This window comes from Jaculus jaculus, chromosome 18, assembly GCF_020740685.1.
Source record: "Jaculus jaculus isolate mJacJac1 chromosome 18, mJacJac1.mat.Y.cur, whole genome shotgun sequence".
NCBI classification, from domain to species: Eukaryota; Metazoa; Chordata; class Mammalia; order Rodentia; family Dipodidae; genus Jaculus; species Jaculus jaculus.
The window spans coordinates 59,504,423-59,505,795 of NC_059119.1; positions in this window are offsets into that span (position 1 = coordinate 59,504,423).

Here is a 1,373-nt window from a genome sequence, read left to right on the forward strand (position 1 = left end):
TCCAGCCACTGCAAATGAGCTGCAGATGTGTGTGCCCCCTTGTACATCTGGCTTATGTGGGTCCTGGGGAATCAAACCTGGGTCCTTTGGTTTTGCAGACAAGTACCTTAACCACTAAGCCATCTCTCCAGCCTTAAATGTATTTTTAATTCCCCAAACTGACATTTTTTTTAGTGTTTGTAATTGGGCAAATGTTTTGCTTCCCTAGACTCCTAAGTTCTCAGACGTTTGCAAATGTTGGAAAGGTTCAGATACCAAGTTATCAAAGAAAAATATGTGCCAACCATAAGAAATGGGAAGAAGACGGTATTCCAAGCAGAGGGAACAGAATTGGAAATTCAGAGAGGGTCTCAGCTGGTGCTGCCTCCTAGGTGGTGCACTACTCATGACAAGTCCTGTTCAGTACATTAGAACCGTTCCTTGCTGAACACAGTTGTAAACTCACTGTATTTGTGCCCATTAGAAGGTCTGAACTAATTACAATTGATTCTGAAGTTGCAGTTTGTTTTCTCATTTCCACACCTTTAAAAACACTTTTCAAGATCGCTGTTTGCAAGAGCTGCTCCAGGGTGAAAAATATATATTTCGACAATAATTGTCCAGGGAATGCAATAATTTGCAAATAAAGATATCCTCCCCTCACCTTTATATTCAGGTATACAATAGGGGACAATTCTCCATGCACCTGCAGCACGCAAAAATGCACCTAGGGGCTGGAGAGATGGCTCAGCAGTTAAGGTGCTTGCCTGCAAAGCCAAAGGACCCAGGTTCAATTCCCCAGGACCCATGATAGCCAGATGCACAAGGGGCACTTTGCTGAGTTGTAAAATGAAATTTTAAGTAACTCTTTATAAAGAGAAGAGACCATAGAGACCTGGTGCAAGTTTCTTAAGCTATGTTTACAGAGCCTCTTCCCTAAATGAGTATTCAGAGATCTAAGTTTGAGCATCTATGGGGATGGACATTTTCTGTAAAGGTCTTTACCAATATGGAAATATACACACCAAGTAGTTACTTGTCCTGTGATGGTTTAGAACCCATGATCTAGTTCTTTCTCATTTGACTGAGCAGATTGAGGTCAAGAGTAAGTGATTTTTTTTTTAAGATGTATTTTTATTTGAGATAGAGAGAGAGAGAGAGAGAGAGGGAGAGAGAATGGGCGTGCCAGGGCCTCTAGCCACTGCAAACGAACTCTAGATGTATGTACCACCTTGTGCATCTGGCTTACGTGGGACCTGGAGAATCGAACCTGGATACTGAGGCTTTGCAGGCAAGCTCCTTAACCGCTAAGCCATCTTTCCAGCCCAAGACTAAGTGATTTATTCAAATCAAGTAATAACAGACTGTCTACATAAACCCAAGCGTATGCACAT